The sequence below is a fragment of the Cygnus olor genome, chromosome Z (assembly GCF_009769625.2).
Source record: "Cygnus olor isolate bCygOlo1 chromosome Z, bCygOlo1.pri.v2, whole genome shotgun sequence".
Classification (NCBI taxonomy): domain Eukaryota; kingdom Metazoa; phylum Chordata; class Aves; order Anseriformes; family Anatidae; genus Cygnus; species Cygnus olor.
Genome location: NC_049198.1, coordinates 48,621,507 through 48,642,596, shown reverse-complemented (window position 1 = coordinate 48,642,596; position 21,090 = coordinate 48,621,507). Strand labels below are relative to the sequence as shown.

At 38.6% G+C, this 21,090-nt stretch overlaps 1 protein-coding gene across 1 annotated transcript in view; it reads left to right on the top strand.

The window, feature by feature from the left end:
- Window positions 1–10,659: 10,659 nt before the first annotated feature.
- CTXN3 (cortexin 3) overlaps window positions 10,660–21,090 on the top strand; it is a 32,984-nt gene continuing 22,553 nt past the window's right edge. Inside the window, 1 exon segment of the mRNA XM_040541239.1 lies at window positions 10,660–11,027. The gene's annotated coding sequence lies outside the window, so the exon portion shown is untranslated.

Here is a 21,090-nt window from a genome sequence, read left to right as displayed (position 1 = left end):
GAAAAAAAAAAAAACATATCTGACTCTTGAGGTCATGAGGTTTTTCACTGGGGGGACTTCTTAGTATCAAAAGCTAAAAGGATGATACTGGGACTTCTGTTTGTCATCAGGAGTGAAGTGAAGCTCTTATAATCTAATGGGAAGCTGTAAGTGACCCACTACATTATTTGAACGTTCACAAGTCTATGAGGCTGGATGGGAGTCATCCAAGGGTACTGAAAGGAGCTGGTGGAAGAGCTCACCAAACCACCTTCAATACATTACCAGCAGTCCTGACTAACTGGAGAGGTCCCATTTGCCTGGAGTTTATTGAATGGGACTCCAGTCAACAAGGGCAGGAAGAAGGATCCAGGGAGTTGCTAGGCCTTTGAGTCTGACCTCAATGCCAAGGAAGGTTATGGAGCAGATATCTTGAATGATCATCACACAGCACATACAGGACAATCAAATGATCAGGTGCAGCCAGTATGGGCTTATGAAAGGCATGTCCTGCCTGACTAACCTGATCTCCTTCTATGACAAGATGATGCATTCAGTGGGCAAGGGAAAAGGCTATGGATGTCTGCCTGGGTTTTAGTAAAATGTTGGGCACTGTTTCCCATAGTATACCCCTGGGAGAGTGGCTGCTCATGGCTTGGACAGGTGTATGGTTCTCTGGGTGAGGAACTGGACAGATTGCATGGCTCTAAGAGCTGTAGTGAATGGAGTTCAATTCAGTTGGCAGCTGGTCACCCATGGTATTCCCTGGGGCTCAGTATTGAGGCCAGTTTTGTTTAACGTTTTTATCAATTATCTGGATGAGGGGATTGAGCACATCCTAAGTAAGTTCTTAAGTAAGATCTTAGTAAGGATCTGGATGGGCTAGATTGATGGGCTGAGGCCAATCACATGACATTCAGCGTGGCTAACTGCTGGGTCCTGCACTTGTGTCATAGCAACCCCACACAGCACTATAGGCTTGGGGAAGGGTTGCTGGAAAGTTACCCAGCAGAAAAGGATCTGGGGGTGCTTGTTGACAGCCAGATGAACGTCAACCAACAGAGTGTTCAGGTGGCCAAGAAGGCCAATGGCATCCTGGCCTGCATCAGAAATAGTGTGGCCAGCAGGACTAGGAAAAGTTTGCTCCCTCGTACTCAGCACTGGTAAGATCACACCTCGAATATTGTGTTCAGTTTTGGGCCCCTCAGCACAAGAAGTGTATTGAGTTACTCAAGCATGTGCAGAGAAGAGCAATGAAGCTGATGAAGGGACTAGAACACAAGACAGAAGTGACTGAGGGAGCTGTGGCTGTTTGAAGAGGAGGCCGAGGGAAGAACTCGTTGCTCTCTACCTGAAAGAAGTTTGTAGCAAGGTGAGTGTCAGTCTCTTTTCCCAGGTGACAAATAGTAAGACACAAGGAAAAGGTCTCAAGTTGCTCCAGGGGAGGTTTAGATTGTGCATCAGGAAGAATTTCTTCACAGAGAGGGTGGTCAAGCATTGGAATGGCCTGCCAGGGAAGTTGTGGAGTCCCCATCCCTGGAGGTATTTAAGAGTCGTGGTTATAGCACTAAGGGACATGATTTAGTGATGGGACTAGGTCAGGTTGATGGTTGGACTTGGCGATCTTGAAGGTCTGTTCCAAACTAGATGATTCTGTGAACTCATTGTTCAGTGCAGGTATCTTTGCTCTTAATGTCTTTTCAGCTTGCAGTGTATAATGTATTAAATGCTGCCCTTTTATTCTCTGCTGCAATATCATAGAATCATTTAGATACAAAAAGACCTCTAAGATCATCAGGTCCAACTTTTAACCTGCGACTGCCAAGTCCACCATTAAACCATGTCCCTAAACACTATATCTATGTGTTTTTTTGAAGACTTCAGGGACAGTGACTCAACTACTAGGCAGCCTGTTCCAATACTTCACAATCCTTTCAGTGAAGAAATTTTTCCTAATATCCAACCTAAACCTCCTCTGGTGCAACTTAAAGCCATTTCTTCTTGTTTTATAAACTAGTATTTGGGAGTAGAGATCAATCCCCACCTTGCTATAGCCTCCTTTAAGGTAATTGTAGAGTGATTGTATCCTACGTGATAAAAAGTAGAAGAGGACATGAAATTACCGGTAAGTTTGTGTGTGCTGAATTAATTCATTTTAATTTAATTAATTAAAACTGAAGATGAAATTGTTTTCCTTCTCCCTTGCATGTTTACATTTTAAAAAAATAACAACTGACATCCTATGTTAAATTTATGCTGAAATCAACTTAGTGAAGCACATGTCAGAACACATTTGGACATGTAAGGGCAATTCTCAGCTGCTTGTCACCATTGTAAATACAGAGCAGAAATAATTGCTGCTGCTTTGTGAATGGATGTCATAAGGAAAAAAAATATCAGGAAAGCTCCCCCATTTGAAGATGGAGGATACACCCAGAAAAAAGGGAAAACAGCTATACAAGGAAAGCAGAGTTGCTGTACTTTATCTCCAGATTTGGAGTTGCTGTTTGTCTTTTTGTTTACTATAGATTTTGTTGCAAGCAGCATTGAAAGCAATTTTTTCCATGACCATGGACTTTTTCAGTACTATCAAGATGTTTTGGAGATACTTGCCTCAAAGAAATCGTAATTGTCTCAGCAGGAAATATATGTTGATAATCACACTGTAGAAAGAACATAACGTGGTATGACCTGCTTCTATTATAGCTCCTGCCTCACTGCAATCAAAGTTATGGCACTGTACCAAGCAGGTTGCAGAAGGTCAGGCTGTGAGAGATGGTCTGCATCTTGTAGGTATGCTGAAGAGTAACAATGACTGCATGCTCTGCTATGACATTGGTGACACTGTTTTTTGCTGCACACCTTTATGATGGTACTGTAATCTCCTTCACTATCAGCATGTGGTCAGTTCAGTTACTTGAGCCTAATTGCACCACTGCTTCTCAGCACTGCAGAGTAGCTTTTTCATGACCCTGACAAAGACGTCCTGATTAAAAACCTTTAGTGCCTGTATGCATGTCAAAATACATAAAAAACAAACAAACAAACAACAACAACAAAAAAAAAACAGATAAAGCCAAATCTTTACAGCTTGAATTAAATTGAAGGTGATCTACCTGGGGCAGAATTAAGGCTGAATCTTAAAAAAATGTTGGGGACTATTCATTAGCTCTGCTATTTGCCTGATACCCTACCAAGCAGCAACACTTGCTGCTTTTGTGTAGCCCCTTCAATGCTAAGTGTTTAAATATACTGCTTAGTACAAGTTAAGGCAGTGATTCATTTAAGTCACTTGTAGGTTGCATGGTGATAGCATTTTAATTGATGTTATAGAGAATACTAATTAGCAGACCTGTGATAAATTCAGGCTGAATTTGAAAGGATCTATACATGCTAGTAAGAGGTGGATCAGTCTTCAGGAAAAAATCAGCACAAGGATCTTCTCTACAGGAAGAATATGGGATTTTTAAATTTTTATTAATTTATTTTTTCCTGAGGCTGAAAAATAGTTTCAGGGCTTAGCGAAATTGTTTAAAAAATGAGATCTAGCTCCTGCTGGCAAGTTGAGGGCTGAAATTCATTATTATGTATGTGATGTCAGTACTAAGAGTTAGTGAAAGATTTTTTTCTGTTTTTTCCTGCAAGTGAGATTTTAGTACATAAGAGTGAAGTTTAATATATATATATATATATATATATTCATTTTTTAAATTCGGATTAGTATTCTTTAGGGAAAAACAACAACAAACCAAAACCAAAACTGCTATGTCAACAGCCATCCTGTTAAAACACCACTGTGTGGGCACTTAGACACTTTCTGTATCACGTTACTCCTACTGGCCATTTTTTGAGCTTTTCCATTTCTAGCAGCTGTTTGGGGTGTTTGTTATTATCAACAGGCTTAGGAAATTTATTTATTTATTTATTTAATAAATGTACTCTTCCTGTTTGGTCCAATTCCACAACAAGTAACCCTCACAAAAAAAAAAAAAAAAAAAAAAAAAAAAGTTTAAATTAAAATAAAACTAACAAAAAAAAAAAAGATGACCTCAGCTAGGGAATAGCCCCATAAATAATCACATGCATGCTGATAACTTCAGTGGGCTGAGAGGTTGCCTGGAGCAGAATGAATTAATTATGAAAGTCTGACAAGACTGTGTGACTGAAAATCTGGGAAGCCAAAGCTTAGAAATGAAGTTTCTCAGAGTTTTGGTGCAAGCATTTAATTTGCCTTCCAGTCCGGGTCAGATCATCTAAACAGACTGAGACAAGCTGAGTGTTTAGGAGAGAGTGAAATATTTTTACGTCTCTGATTTATCTCTTTTTCCTGATATACCTAGAGATTATGTTCCCATAATTAGAATATACACTCTGTGCAGAAGCAGGACACCCCATCTATTTCGAAATGCCTGCAGCCTGCATAACAGTTATCCAGCAGAAGTCCAAGTGGAATGCTTTGTGAAAGGAAGCTGTGCAGTTTTCTCATTAGTAGAAAGTATAACCTCAAAAAGAGGAACCAGTGCCTACCTGGTTACAAAAGTATGAAACAAAGAGCACATGGGCCGGCAGCAGAGATAGGTTTACCTGTGCTAAATTTATTCTAGTTAGTACAGATGACCACAGAAGGAAAAACACGGAAACATACTTAGTCTCTGGATACTTTCAAGCTGGTTGTTATTCTGTGGTGAAGCCTTTGGCACTGCTTTTTTAAAACAGTTGTTAATTGTGTCAATGTGCAGGTTGCAAAAATGTGGCTGCTTGTGCCCCCTTTCCACTCATACCTCATTAAGTTGACCTGCTAAGTAGGTCATGAATATACGTGACTCAGGAGACTGCAAAAGTCAAAATGAGGTGTATGCTCCAAATAGGTGCTGGGGTCAAATTCGGTCCTGTTGCAAATGATTTGATTTCACTGAAGTTAAAGCAGTGATGAGTAAGAGCAAATAATTACTACTTATTCATTTTAAGCAGAGAATGATCTATATTACATAATATTCCTAGCAGAATAAGCTCTCTTTACTCACAGCCAGCTGAAGTTACCTGGGGCTGCTCTCACACACTGTTTGGGCTGCAGCTAGACTGAGTTGAACAGTTACTGCTCTGGGCTCAACATCAGCCTTTTCATCACATTCATCATTGAGAACTGCAACATTGTTAGAAATACCTTGCTTATAGAACTCTCCACCCACCCGTTGAAACTACTCTGGATAAATTTCATCCAGCTACCTTCTTCAGATTTACTCTAATTATCTCTGGAAAAGAGTAGGGTATGTAGGGCCTGCAGAAACAGCAGATACAATTTATTTAGGTGGACTGTCAGTTTATCTGAAATTAGAAACAAATCACTTTTGAGCCTATACACTTTCCAGGATGTTCTTCTTTAACAACAGGTTTTCAGAAATGCCTTCCAAATTCAATCTTCATTTTTAGACACCTGCTCAGTTTGGGCAAGTTAGTGAGACATGGCAAAAGAGGGCAAAGGAAGGAATGAAGTCAAAGGATGTGATGGAAATCAGGATGTACCAGAGAAATAGGAATGTTCAGTGAGGAATGGAGAACAGCTAAAACAAAGAAGGTAGAACAGCTTAATCATCTTTTAGAGTTATTCAATGCACTGAATGCCGGAAGCAGTAGAGAGTAACTGAGATAGCAGATGGGAATACAGAGTAAGTCCTGAATCCCTCTAAAAATTCCTTGGGTGTGTCTGCTATTGCTGAATTTGGCCAGCTTTAGAAGAGCATCCATGCAAGTCTTGCAGTAGAGAGCTCTAGCATGATTGTGATTGAGTATGTACGTTTAATGAAATTTACAAGTTACCTTTTATATTAATCCTTGCATATGGTTTTTCAGTGAGTGATTTTCAAGTAGTAGGTTTCTGAAGAAATTGTACAAATAGAAACCCGTGAAAACTGTAATTTTAGTAAAAATCATTCAGCAAATTTGTAAAAATAGTCTTTTTTTTTTTTTCTTTTTCAAAATAACATGATGTAAACTTTGTATATGGAAAATAACAGTTTATCTCTGAACATTATTAACTGTCAAAGCTGGAAATTTATGGGTCTAGTTTACAATTACATTTAATATTTGACCAAGTGGTTAAAAAAAAAAAAAAAACAAAAAAAAAACAACCTTTATTTTCTTCTTCCCCTTAACAGACATTGGAACAAATAGAAAGATGAGAACATTCTGTAACCTATCAAAAGTTGTTAAAAGATTTGAAAACCAGAATAGCATAGCTTCAGACATGGTTAATATTCTGGTGTGGATCTTCACAGCCACAATTAAGTCTGTCTGTAATCTATCAAAGCCTCACATTTTGACATCTTGAATCTTGGAGCCATTTGGCTTTGACTTTATGGCTCTGTTCCATCCGTAGTTATACAATTAAGGAAAAACTATTCACGTAAAAGTAATGGTGTATAGAGCTGCAGTTCCTAAAAGGAAAAAATGCCAGTTGTTTTGATTTATCATCTCATTGTGTAGAATTCTGTCAAAGCTTTAGATATGCTAGCCAGTTGACTTTGTAATGTAGCCAGACTATGACCTGGTAATTAAATTGTGAATACACAGTGCTGAAGACAAATGACATGCAAAAACACTCAGCTGCTGCTTCTGAACTAATGCAGTCATTTTTCATAAACTGGAATCAAAGTAAATGTAGATTTAAAAAGGTTACGGACAAATTTAAATATTTCTCGTTGAAAAAGTGATTTCCAAGTGTCTTGGCATTCTAGAAGTATGAATGAATGTATCCATGGACTTTTCTGTAAAATAGGGAAGTACCTCATATTATTGAGGGGAGAGCAAGTGAGTTAGTTTTCTAAGGTTAAGTTGGCTTTCTTCAATGCAAAAAGAGAGAGAATTCTGTTTTACGTCAGAGTTCTTAATCACAAAAACATGCTTCCCATACACTGTGACAGGAGTGCAAGTGATTTTTTTATTTTTATTTTTATTTTAAACATAGTGCTAGTAATGATGAATTTAGACTCTCAAATTTATTTTAATCTATTTTTGGTAGATCAAAGAAAATAGCATATATTTGATAAAAATCAAGCTTAAAATTAACTAGTGTAGAAATTTTGTTGTGAACAATGCATTGAGACACTGAGTCAAATTTCTCCTTCAACTTTCCGTTGTATTCTATCACAAATTCTCTGAGATTTAAGTTTTCACTGGAAAAAGCTTATTTTGAGTATCTACAGGGGCATGCTCTACATCTTATGCAGTTGAGTCAATTGTACTCTGAATTTTTAGAACTATTTCCTAATGGAGGAAAACACTTTTCTCATCTAAGAGGATACTGAAAGGAAATACCTTCTTTTCAGTTCTGTAACAAAAACAAATAGATGTTGCATTGTTCATATGCTAAAATTGGATTAATTACGTCTGCTTGTGAGAAAATGAGTACATGTAAGATATAAGTTTAATTAAACTCTCATGATTGGCTGTATCGACAAATGTGAGACAGGCTGTGTAAAACATATCATTCAACTGCAATGAGATGCACTCTAGTTTATTATTTTCTTTAAGTATCATGCATAGTATTTAAAGATAAGTTTCATGATTTAACTCTTACAATTGCAGGAACAACTGTTGCAAACAATAGGTGATTTTTACCACACGTCCTTGGGAAAGTGCAGGAAGTTGTATTTTTTGTAAGGAAATGTATTATGATTAGTCATGGGATTTTGAATGGTAGCTATGCCATCCAAGAAGCAGTAAAAATAGATGTACTGCAGAGTAACAGGTTTAGAAAGTCTGCCTATATAGGTCAAGCAGTTACGCCATAAATTCTACAGAAGGGATTCATCCCTGGGTACTCTAGGAGCTGGCTGACATCATCACAAGACCTCTCTCAATTATTTTTCCATGGTCTTGGGAATGTGGAGAGGTCCTAGTCAATGGGAAGGTGGTAAATGTTTTTCCAGTTTTCAAGAAGGGTAAGAAAGAAGACTCTGGTAATTTAGAGGCCTGTCAGTCTCACTTCAGTATCTCTTTTTATGGAGAAGGTTTTTCTGGGAGTTACTGAAAGACAATGGAATCACTGGTTACTGCCAGTATGGGTTCACAAGGGGAAAGTCCTGTTTAAGGGGATTGTTATTATTATTATTTTTTAATTTCCTTTTACGACAAGGTTACCTGCCTGGTTGACCAAGGGAAGCCAGTAGGCATACTCCTGTCTATCTGCAAAGTTTTCGGTACTGTCTCTCACAGTATCCTTCCGGACAAAATGCCCATCACACAGCTAGCCAAGGACGTAATATGATGGGTGAACAGTTGGCTGAATCTGAATTAGGAGAAGTTCAGATTGGATACTAGGAAAGTTTTCTTCACTGGGAGGGTGGTTGCACTGAAAGAGTGTCCCCAGGGCAGTGGTCACAGCATTGAGCCTGTCAAATTTTGGTAAGCATCTAGACAACACTCTCAGACACACAGTCTGATTTTTGGCTGGTGTGGAGCCAGGAGTTGGACTCAATGATCCTTGTGGGCCCCTTCCAACTCAGGAGATTCTATGATTCCATGATCAAAATGGCTCTCTCTCTGCCTTGTAGATGCAGTCCTTTGTATCTCCTGTAAACTCCTTTGCAGAGTTTATTCCCTTGGACATTCCAGCTCCCTTCAACACACTAGTACCAGACGGACAAAATCTGGTGATAAATTGCTAAGTCTAAGAAATTAAAATTGTTACCGAAGCTAGGGTGTTGTGGTAGTGCTCTACTCCAAAAAGGTTAGGTGCCACAAATCCCATGGATCTGTGACGACAGGTTCTTTTACTATGAGTGACAGACAAATAAGTAAGCGAATAACTTTGAAAAACTTCATGTTTTCTGGATTCTTAAGTACAAACAAGAAATAAAAGAAACATGACCTGTAGATGCCATGTCTTACTCTGGGCAGATTTAGAAGTTTCTCATTAGTTGTATAGGAATCCACCCATGGTGAAAACTGTACTTTAGCCTTAGGAAGGTGAGGAAGACCTAAACGGTGACAAAGTATGTAGAACCATGCTGAGAAGGGAATGAAGTGTATAAACCTCACTTATGATGGTATAATGATAAGGATGAGGGAAAGCATGAAGTTGGAGCTGTGTTTTGGGGACTCTGTATGTGAAGGAGAGGTGGGTAGAAGCATGGGGTCATAGCTGGTGCAAAGTCTAGCTACTCTTGATGACACTACCTATATTTTGTATCAGAGTATCTTTGCTTGCCACTGAGACTATCCAAACTAACACTGGAAGACATTGCATGAGGGATTTTGCTTTTGATCATTATTTTTGGAGAATTGTCTAATGCTGGGTGAAGGATGTTCGAAGATATGTATTCAAAGTTTAGACCGATGCATGGAAACAGAATAAGGAATAGCTATGCATGTGAAGCAGTACTAGCAAAGTCCATAGAATACTTGCATAGAGTCATGTGTGTGAATGCATGATTTTAATTTGCTTTGCTAAATTCAGTTACCTCTCACTGCTGCCTGTTTATATTACCTGCAATTTGCTCTCTATTTTCTTGGTGCAGAAGCCTCTCTCTCCCATTTCTGTTGGATGAAAGCATGAGTTTGTAAACAATTTCCCTTGCTAGTGTTTCAGGCTGTGATCAAAGTCACCCTTCTAGTTAGTGCTAACAGAACTCATCTGGTATTAAAGAGAAGGGCTGAGTAAACACTGTTTTGTGAGAGCAGATCTCTCCGGTCAGGGTTGACATACATTTTCAGTCTGAAGTTGAGCAGAACTTCTTGCCTTTGACAACATAGCATCCTTCTAACTGCAGAGTTGCCTGATTGCCTATAAATTTACTTTTCAAAAGAAAGGCCTATTTTTGCTGACTTTTTTGAAGTAGTTCAGAGCACGTAATAAGAAATTTGCTACTGTATTTCAAATTCTAGCAAATTCCTAATAACTTGGTATGAATAAAACAGTTATAATAATATAGTTTCAGTGCACACTTTTTAATTTACTTAGGCTCATACAGTAAGAGGGAAGTTGCTAGCAAATAATGTAATTATATATCCAACACATCCTCAGTGCAGTAGTCACTGCAGGAAAGCAGCTTAGAGGCAGAAAACACAACAGTCCTCTCGAAACTTTAGTAAGCAACGACAGACACCATGTGGTTTTGCACACTCTGCCTAGGCAGCTACATAAAAGTGATTGTTGCTTGCAAAAGTATCACAACAGAGAGAAGGTGTATCTGTGCATCTATTTATTCACAGTCATCCCATTGAGTCTTAGTACCCTAAAGCACTGAAGATTTTCCTTCTTTATCTTACTTCATTCAGTGAAGACATACTATTTGTGAGAGGTTACAGTTAAAATAACCCAAAGGTTTGACATTCCTCTAACGGGCTGGGGAGCTGTCTGCTGAGCAAGCTAGATTGCTTGTACATGCGACATCAATCCCTTTCAGTTTGACTATACCAGTGTGTTGGTGATGGCACGTTCCCAAGGAGCAAATGCTTATGTTCACTTCCTTCGTTCTTTGCATGTATTTAGCACTATTCATATGACAGCCCTAGTGCTGTACTTCTATGTGAATTTGTTGAATAAGAACATTGAGGTTGACAAGGTTTCACACTTTTCACACACATTCAAAAAATCTATTTGGTTTTGATTTTGGATCAAGGCAAAGCATCTCTCAGTCTTCAGAGGTCTGTTTTTCCTCAAGTATTGAGTCACACATGAGAGGTGCTGGACTGAAGGCAGTTGGTATTTTAAATTTTGGATATGCAATCCATCACTGTGTATTCTCGTCTGTGTATTTCTCCAAGAGAGATGAGCTACTGTGAAAGCAATCCTGTAATTATCCACTCCAGGGATATCAGTGCCAAGACAGCAGAGGAAAACACAAGAGGTGCCAGTGACTGTAGCCAATGCAGCCATGTATACCTGGGGGCTTCCTCCCACCTGCTGGAAAGGAATGCTGACATATACCTGCCATGCTCTGCTCCAGCTGATGCCAAGTGGAGAAGGTTTTACAACAGCTTATCGTGGGTGGGTGTAGGTGCTACTTTGCAGGCACAGCTGATGAAAACTTTAAAATGAAGACAAGGTAAGAAGTGATATATGTGAACATGATGTGAACATAATGTCTTTGTGACTCCCAGCTGCCTTGCACTGGTTATGCTGTCTCCAAAAAAAAAAGAACTGCTGGTTTTGTTGTTTATCTGGGTTTTATTTGTTGCTGTTATTGTTCTTTACAAGGACACTTCTATAATTCTTCTCTGTTTTGATTACCATGTCAAACACTTATCTGCAGGCAACTTTAACAAGCACCAGAGCACAAGAAAAAAATAATTTCTAGGCATCTAACAGATTTGTTCAGCTGTACTTTTAACTCTCATTTCCTGATTTGTATCATTTCAACCATCCTAATCTGTCTTTCTATTAATTTCCCCTCAGCCTGCTCTGGTTAACTGATGCTCCCTTACCTCACCTCCACTTCTTCTTTTAATTCTATTCACCTGGTTTTATAGGCTTACATTCATTTTAAGGAAGTCTCACTGCTGTGGTAGGCCTGTCACCCTCTCACTGGATCCCATTAGGGACATGTTAGCTCCTCTACCCTTTGACAAAGCTTAATTCTGCCCTTACTCCAAAGAACAACTTGGTCAATGCTGCTTGCTTTTTTGGCCCTCTGCCTGTGTTTTTGACATTTAACATCACTGAGGAGGGTTGATCTGGCACTCAGAGATACATGCTTAACACCTCAGGCTGTTTTTCTCCATTATTATTATTAATTTATTTATTTTTGTAATACGTTTGAAGTGTTCTTCAAATATTGTAAGGAACTGTTGCTCAGAAGGCCCTAAGAGCCAGGTTAGCAGCTATGGAGATGTTGATTTCCTACAGAGGAGGGCAGTGTTGTTCATGCAGTAGCCACCACAGTACAGTATTCACAGGAGACATACAAGATTCTACTCTAGTAAATGTTTGATTTAAAAACTTTATTTTTGGGTAGTTTTTATAATATTCACCCATTTCCTGCTGGTGTTTGGCTCCCACACTTCAAATCTACCAAGTGAACAAGATACAACCTGAGACTTTCCAGAGCAGATGCACTTAGACCTTTGTCTAGTTGGTTTTTGAAACAAACTCTATCTATTTTAACTTTTTTTTTTTTTTTTTTTAATAAGCATTGACAGAAAACCTGAATTTTGGTGTTTTCTGAATTACTCGTGTATAATTCTTTATAAATAAGGGTGGGAGTAAGTGTGAAGTCTTTTATTTTAATTTTATTTTATTTTATTTTATTTTATTATTTTATTTTATTTTATTATTTTATTTTATTTTGTGGAATAGTAATGTGTCTCAAGTTATATCTTGGCTAAGCAGCCATCAGAACTATGTTCTTATGTACAGGGCAGACTCTTTATAAAACCACAGTTTTATATAAAAACTTCTCCCCAAAAAGGGGCAAGAGAAAAATATCTTTCTAAATTCTATTTAGATTATGATATTTAAAAACTATGTGTATTATTCATATAACAAGTATGAGAGAGAATAACCCTTGAAGTGATTCATAGGGCACAGCATTACATGATTTATTGAGAATATTTTGCAGGCTGCTGGTGATTGTAAAGAAGTGCTTTCTAACAGTGTTGAGAGAGGATCTCACTCAGCTCAGGTGTGTATAGAGAAAGTATGAATGCAGAACATCACTCATGAGGAACTAAATAGAATTTTAGGCTACAGATGGACTGCAACTTTCTGTTTAGTTGACATTTCACTTTTTTTTTTTTCCTTTTTAATAGAAAAAGGCAAAATGCTATTGTTTTCATTCATTATTAAAAAAAAAAAAAGGCAGGGAAAGAATGTGAAGCAGACGGAGGGAGGTACAATGGAGAAGGTTTCAGTCTAGCTAATAGTTGAACTTTACTTTTTATATTTACTGACTCTACTGAAGCTTTAGGTAACAAATTGCAAAGAGGTGATCCTTCCCCTCTGCTCAGCATTGGTGAGGCCATACCTGGAGTGCTGAGCCCAGTTCTGGGATCCCCAGTGCAAGACAGACATGGACATAATGGAGAAAGTCCAACAAAGGGCCACGAGGATGTTTGAGGGAACTGGAGCATGTGTCCTTTGTGAAAAGGCTGAGAGAGCTGGGACTTGTCAGCCTGGAGAAGAGGAGGCTCAGAAGAGATATTATCAGTGCAAATAAATAGCTGCAGTGAGGGTGCAAAGAGGATAGAGCCAAGCTCTTTTCAGTGGTGCCCAGTGCCAGGACAAGAGGCAATGGGCACAAACTGGAACACAGGAGATTCCCTCTAAGCACCAGGAAGCGATTCTATGCTGTGTGAGTGACTGAGCACAGACACAGGTTGCCTAGAGAGGTGGTGGAGTCTCCCTCCATAGAGATCTTCAAAAGAAACCTGGACATGGTCCAGGACAACCTGCTATAGGTGTCCCTGCTTAAGTGGGATGGCTACACCAGATGTTCTCCAATGGCCCCTTTTAACCTCAGCTGTTCTGTATTCTGTGATAATGTTACTAATACATCTACTTTAATTGAAATATTGTTCTTCCTGGAAATACTCTCTCCCAGCTAAAATGTTGGCAGACATTTCCTTTTCTGTTTGCTACAAGCTGTGTTGTCTACAAGTGAATGTTGATGTAGGATGTGAATTGGAAATACAATAGTTATTTCTGAGTAATTGAATGTGTGAATGTTTCTGTTTCAGAAGCCTGTTTTTTCCCATTGAACTTAATGCCACACATGGAGATGAGCAGGAATGAATCTGTGCAGACAAGTTCTGTATCTCATTCAGTTCATTTTCTGAAGGGAAAAATGCTCTGTTCTTGAAGAGATTCTTATGTTGGCACCATTACCAAAAGTGTCTGAACATACTTTCCAGACCAGACTGAGAGTCAATGGGATGGCCATATTCCAGGTTTGCCAGTCCAGTCCCTTCCCCTCTTAAAGGAAGATGTCTATTTGTGCTCAAGAGGTAAGAGATGCAGACTGTTGAAGGTCTTAGATATGTTAAAATCACAGGGATTACTGTGGAAAACTTCACTACTTTAGGAAAAACTGTTGTTATAGATTTTTTTAAGGTTGAAATAAAAATGTGTCATAAAGTTTTGTGCTCACACAAATATGTTGTGGGGAAAAATAAAGAAAAAAAAAAGAGCGTTAGCCAAGGTCATTGCTCCGCATATCAGCTGCAGAGTCAGAACAAGTATTCTTTGAGGAACTAAATCCTGGTAAATCAGAAGTGTAAATAAGTTCAAAAAGAGTTTAACAGAGAAGTACAAAATGTCATTAATCACAAGGATATAGATACAACTGTATCTCTAAACTACATCTATTAGAAAATGGGAGGCCTCAGCATGAGAAGTTTTGTTGTGTGCTGAGCTGCTCCTATGTTATTTCATATGGAATCAGCTTCTGTCCAGGGTCAGAAATATGATGCTAAGCTAGAGGGATCTTTAGCCAGACCCACCATGGCTGTTTTGATCTTACATCACAAGAGAGCTGCTGACAAAATCCTCTAAAACTCTCTGGAGATTGAATAAGAAAATGAGCTTTCAAGTAGTTCTTCCATTATTTTCTTAAAAACAAAAACAAAAACAAAAACAGACAACAACAGCAAATAAAAATATTCACCAGTCTGTGTTCTAGTTCTTATTCCTTAGTGACTAAGAAGCTATTGGGTATATATTTCCTGCAACTCTAACACAGTCTACAGAGAGACATCTGTACCCGCATGACCACATATTCTTGTGTAGTATCATTTATTTCTCTTGTCTCTTCTGAAGACAAATACCTCCTTGGCTTCCTGCTGTTTCTTTTCTCATGTTCACCCCTTTGGCCTCCTACTATCAAGTTTCCCACACCTGAAATACTTGTTTTTTTCACCCCTGTATGCCAAATAGCTGGGTGCTTTCCATTCATTCTTTCTCTCTGTAATCTGACAAGATATCCAGAAAGCATCTAAGTGAAAGAACAATTCCAACCCCCAGACCTGTGCTCTAGGTTGTGTCTGATTTCCCTTGGGTCTCAGATTCCTGCAGGGTTGAACTCTGCGTGGAGATTCACTGGTGGGCTGGGAGGCAGCCTTGTTACTGGAGGATCAGGTAAAGAAATAGTTGCTGTTTTCAATGAGATTTGCAGGATGAACTCCAGGAGGCAACCCTGCCCTACTCATTTTGTTGTGGGGGGGAATTATTGGAGCCTGTCTGTTGTACTGAAATCTATCTCTTGATTTTCAGCTGTGCCAGTTCCCTAAACTGGCCTACATGGCAATCATTATGGACTTGTCCAGAACTGTCAGTTACTTGCTCAGTAAGCAGATGAAAATATTGTCCATGCCTAGTAAATTATGACTACATAAATGTTTGTGGAAACACATCCATCAGACAGGACTGCTGAAGGAAAAGGTACCAGCAGGCATTCAGAAGGTATCAGAATGAATAAAATGGGTCATGGGATAAAGAAAATAAAGCTAAATGCAGGACAGGTACTAAAGCACAAGTAAGCAGTCTGAACTTGGTGACTTGACAGAGAGTTTATGGTGCAAGAAAAAGATGAGAAATAGCTGGGAAAGGGCATGAAAAAGGGTCAAATGGCTTTGAATGGGAGAAAACAGCTCAGGGACAGTCTAGGAGAAGCAGAGGAAAAGTATATATTGCCTGCTCTTACTGCCACAGAAGTTTAGTAACACATGTCTCCTTTGCATGTGCAGACTCCAGACAGAACAACTGTCAGAAAGGAGGAGGCAGGAGGGAGGGCTTTCAGGGACAGTCAGGCAAAGACAGACACTCAGAAAACTATTCAGAGATCCCTGTTTGGGAGCCTGGTGTGAAGAGCACAGCAACCAGTTTGCTGCAACATAGGATGTATAACCTGAAATTTCACTGGAGCTGTTGTATCCCATCCTCTGTGGTCATACTACACAAGCCTGTTCATTTCTCAATCCTCAAATAACTTCTCAAGGCTTTCCCTGGCCCTGACCACAGTGGTCACATTCAAATCACTTCTTGATTTTGGTCCTCACTTGTGGCGCTGCCAGGCATCATGATGCAGAGCACAGTACGGCATATGCCAGAGTGATGCTCATGGGTGTGCTACGGGTTAAACACACTGCAGGGCAGTGCTTAAGCCTCTTCTTTGATTTTGCTTATTTACTAATACAAACATAGCCTAAAGACCAATCTGCTGATGCTTCCTTCACAATGAATCCCCCTAATCTATTCACCACTGACATAACCTGTGGTAGCTGATAGATAACTGGACTGTCTTATCACGCCCCTCTAAACGAAGCTGGGCGAGCTACAGAAACTTGGGCAAAACACAGCAGCAAATGTCCTTTCATCAACCAAAGTCTGGTTGCTTCTGGTTTTACTGCCTTGATTTCATATTTTCCAAACTATTCATAATACTATTGTTGTGATTTAACCCAGCCGACAGCTAAGCACACACAGTCATCCACTCACTCCCCCTCAGTGGGATGGGGGGGATTGGGGAGAGAATAAAAAAAAAAAAAAAAAAAAAAAAAAAAGATAAAACCTGTGGGATGAAATAAAGACAGATTAATAGGACAGAAAAGGAATGAATAAATGAACAATTAATTAAATAAATAAATGAATAATAGAATATGGAAAACAAGTGATGCACAATAGAATTGTTCACCACAGGCTGATCAATGCCCGTTCCATCCTCAAGAAGTGGCAGCCTGCTGCATCCCACCAATCCTCCCAGATTTATTATTCAACATGACACCATACAGTGTTGGAAATCCCTTTGGCCAGTTTTCTGTCCCTTCCCAGCTCCTTGTACACTCCCAGCCTCCTCGCAGGTACAGCAGCTTGAGAAACTGAAAAGTCCTTGGCTCAGTGTAAGTACTGCTCTGCAACAACTAAAACATTGGTGTGTTATCAATATTATTTTCTTCCTGAATCCAAAACACAGCACCATACCAGCTACTAGGAAGAAAATTAACTCTATCCCAGCAGAAACCAGGACAAGTATGCAAAAATATATACATATAAAGAGGATAAAATTAACTTTCTTATTTGAAAGTTTTTTTTTTTTTTTTTTTTTTTTTTTTTTTACCTCCTAGAGCCATGTAGAACAGTTCTACACTATGACACAACCTTTCCTGGCTCCACTGGCTCCCAGGGAAAGGCAGTTTCTGCAGATTGGCAGGAGACTTGGGTTTTGTTGTATTTGTCTTCTGTTAAACCAAACTAGTGCTGGCACACAGTGTTTTGGCACAGCAAGAATGATTTGTCCTTAAAGTATCACATTGGGTTGCTTGAGACTGCATTAGGTGGGGCGATAACTGTTCTCCCTTATTACTTCTGACCTGAGAGGTACTGTTAATGCTTTCATATCCGAGCAAAGATATATAAAGACAAATGTAGAATTACTGCTCTTCCACTTGTTCCAGTACAGGTTCTGCTTAGAGGCTTGATGACTTTGAACATGCTGGAGTGTACAAGGAAAGCAGAAGGCATCACATGGACTTTAGATTTCATTTTTTCCTAATGTACAGACATTATCCTAACTCATTCTAGTTTATTAGAACAACTCTTGCCAACATAAAGTGGCAAACTGCGGTTAGTTTTTGGGCCTTTGACACCTGGTGAAATATAACCATTCATTTTCTTTGGTTTACAACTTCAAACAATGTTTGAGTCATAGTAATAAGGCAGACCGCAGGCTATCAGCTTGAATAGAGTTAATGTGCTGTTGCTATTATTCTGACAAGAAAACCCATCATGGATCTACTTTAAAGAAATACTTGTATCCTGCTTGTTTGAAGGTCACTTTGACCTCTGCAAGATTTGCTATGCAAAAGCCAGCTCTGTATGTTCTCTGCCAGGAAACCTACAGCCAAAACAAGTCAGTTCATAGCACTACCTGACATTTGCTAATAGGAGATTCAACTGTCATCTGTATTTTCTAACCCTTCACCTCATCATTCCACTTTGTTCTTTTGCAAATGTATGGGACTTAACATGTCTGAGGGTTGAAACAAAAATTGTATGTGTGCATAAGTCTCTCTCTCTCCCTCTCTGTCTCCATGAATAAAAGACAAACATTTTTTTTTTCTTTTCCTGAGGAGGTAATCTGCAGCCTGTTCTTTAAGGAAAGCCACTGAAAAATGTGATACCCAGTAAATTCCAGTGGATGATGCTTGCACACCATTTTAGACAATTAGGGCAAAAGTGACTCCATCCTAGTTTAAGAAAGGATTGTTGTAGTTTAACCTAGGGGGAAGATGTGGCAGCTAGCAGAGCAGATCTTTAGTTAATTGCCAAGCAACTTAATAATCTTTTTTTTTTTTCATTTTTTTTTCATTTTTCAATGTTGGTTTCATTATTGCAAATACAGTTGTTGTTGTTTTTTAAAAAAGTTAATGTACTACTTTATTCTTAGGCCTTGGCTAGTGATAAATATAAAATGGGGAGATCTGGAATGCAAAAATGTAATTCCCAAGGATCTCCACGGCTACAGAACCAAAGCCTTTGGAGAAATGTTCCTCAATGTGCTTCAGGCATCCAGTCAGTAACAGGTCACACCTCCACATTATGGACTCCTGTCAGGGGCACCATGGGGTCTGGTCCTGTAAGAAATAAATGACCTCCACCAGCCAGCGTTAGGGAGACAAGTTCTCTGCCATCTGACAAATAAATGCTAACCATGCCCTAAAATCTGAGATCACCTTGTCAGCCATGAATTTGAAAAGGAAAGCTCAGCAATGGTAATGAAAAAAGTACATGTAGCTTCTTTTAATGTCAACAATGCTGTTATTTATGCCTAAGATTCTGTTACGTCTTGGAGATTGTTTTCCTCAGGAAGCGTTACCTCTGAAGCAACACCTTGGAAATTACTCAGACCTATTCCCTTTTCTGGAGCTTGGAGCCACCACCAACTAATTGTAAAAAGTTCTACTGTAGTCTGCGAGGGAATATAGTTAAATCCTGTTGAATGTTTCTCTTAAATTATTTGGAAATGCTCAGAGAGTAAGTTTTGGTCAAAAGAAACATGAAAATACTGGAAGTATTTGGGCAGAAAGTTTTACTCCGGCCATGGAGGTCTTGTAAGTAAAATTGTTTTTTAGATTTAGTTGGCTAAACAGAATGAAAAATTCTAATTAAAAAATTGAAGAGATGATCCCCCAAGATGATAGATCTCACCTGCAGGGAGTATTTCAACTCTTTATCATTCCTTCCCTGAGGGAAACATTTCTGTAGGTTTTTCTTTAATTTAAGCATTCAGATCTTTTGAAGGCCACAGACATGTTTATAGTTCTTTTCTTCTTATTGGATTTTATTTATTTATTTATTTATTCATTTTTAAGGGGGATTTTTTAGCATGTGTTTCCAAGGAAATCGAAACATACTGGATCAACAATGGTATACAGGTATTTTTAAATAAAAGATATTAATTAAACCCAGCTATTTTAAATAATCCTCTGTATTTCAAATTTGACCCAGTCCAGAATGCCATCCTGTAGATTCTTAGGTAGCTTAAGTCCATATGTAATCCAGAAAGCATAACTAATCTATAACAACGGAGTATTCAGCTCATTGTTTCAAGCTCCTGCAGAAAATGCTGGAAAAATATATATTTATTTATTTATCTATATATCTATTTATTTATTTATTTCCTATGAGGTCTTAAATAGAGGCTGTAGCAGAGAAAGATTCATGCCCATTACTTCCTCCAGCCATATTTATCAATATCACTTTTCTCTTTACCAACATTGACCCTGAACTGCTATGACAATGTTAGCCTTGCTACATTGACAGAGTTTCTCCTATGTCAGGTAATGTAAAAATTTGTCAAAATTCTTCTCTGTCATATACAACAGAATATATTTTCTTTGATTTTGAACTAGACAGAAAAGAAAATATCACCATTTTCAGTATTTTTAAGAAATAGACATGGGAAAAGGCAGGTCTATTTAATGTCTCAGTGCTGGGGCTGTTTGCAAAGATATTAGACATTAGTATGCATTTAGTTTACTGATAGCTCATTCATTTCACTTGACTAGATATATCTGGTAATTTTGCTCAGAGATTAGTCATTGACCTAGCTAATTATTTCTCTGTTAAGTGAAAAATAAATGTTGGATTATTTTCTCTTCCTATTAACTCGATGCCTATTCCGGTCCAGGAATGTAAACTTTGATACAAAACTTCCACTTCCTTCACTGTTGACTATTGGGAAACAACACAAAACTGAGTGTTTCGAGCGCTATCTATGGCATTTACTCCCATCCTGTCACTACTCTGGAAATATAAGTCATGGTTAACAAACAGTCACAATACAGTCATTGAACAAGAGGAAACACCTGGATGCAAGCACAGTTGGCAAGGAAACATGCGCCACTTGCCTATTCCAGAGAAATGCTCAGAAGCTGTGTGATCCCAGAGCAGTTGCAAGGAAACCCTATTTCTAACACCATTCTTATGGGAAAAGTGCCAGCCATCATGTATTTGAGAATTGATCTCTCCAGAGGGAACACCCTGCCCATCACACAGAATTTAAAATTTAATTGCATGCCAAACAAGTGCTTTTCTCTCTCTCTCTCTCTCTCTTTTTTTTTTTTTTTTTAAATCTATCCATGTGCCCTTGCTGACATGCCAAAGAGGAAAGCTGTGGGGAAGATGGGAATCACATTCTACCGCAGTGTGTTTTCAGATGTCAGAGCTTCAGGTGGTCTTGAACAGGAATGAAGGCCAAAAAGTCTGAAATTCTCCATCCACAGAGTGGAATTCTGGGAAAAAAGTACGCTTTGCAGGAATCTCACAAAATATATATGGAGGCAAATAAATTTTTGTATTAATTTTGCAATTTTGACAAAATTTTGTGTCATCATGGGTTGACAGATTCAGTTGGTTGTATATCTATACTAATAAACCTGTATATGCCCTCTCATGCACACTTTCTTTCATCCCAGAAACAATTTCACAAAGAAGTCATCCTACTCTCTTTTAGAAATATCTTCACTGTTTGTCATTAGAAAATCAATGTTGGTGGCTTCATATAAATTTTAGTAAGAAATTCTAAATTTGGAAGTAATATTATCCAGATATTTTGAATTGGGAAGGTATGAAAAAGAAACAAAACCAACCAATATGCAACCCAAAAATGTTTACTT